Here is a 396-nt window from a genome sequence, read left to right as displayed (position 1 = left end):
CCCCCGGCGCGGGGGTGCCCCCCCCCCCAGCCGCTCTCACTGGTTCCCCGTGTCCCCCCGCTTCTGGGGGACCTCCAGGAGCGTTCAAGCAGAGTGCAGAGAGGGGGTCGGGGGGTGAACAATCCAGCAGCACCTGAAAGAAGCAAAAGAGGGTGGGGGGAGACACGGGGAGCACCAGGGAGCCCTGCGGCAGCTGTAAGGAGAGAAAAACTCTGTTTACAGCCCGAGCTCGGACAAGTATTTTGGGGAAGGGCTCTGTGCCAGCGCGGCTGGGCACTCCCCGGCATGCAGAGGAGCTGCGGGAGGGGGCAGGACCCCCAGAGCCGCGCACAGCCGGACCCCACGCGTGTCCGACCCCACGCGTGTCCGGACCCCACCGGCGTGTCCAGCCCCCCC

The sequence above is a fragment of the Charadrius vociferus genome, unplaced genomic scaffold (genome assembly GCF_000708025.1).
Source record: "Charadrius vociferus isolate BGI_N301 unplaced genomic scaffold, ASM70802v2 scaffold56, whole genome shotgun sequence".
NCBI lineage: Eukaryota > Metazoa > Chordata > Aves > Charadriiformes > Charadriidae > Charadrius > Charadrius vociferus.
Note: the sequence above shows the minus strand (reverse complement) of the source record.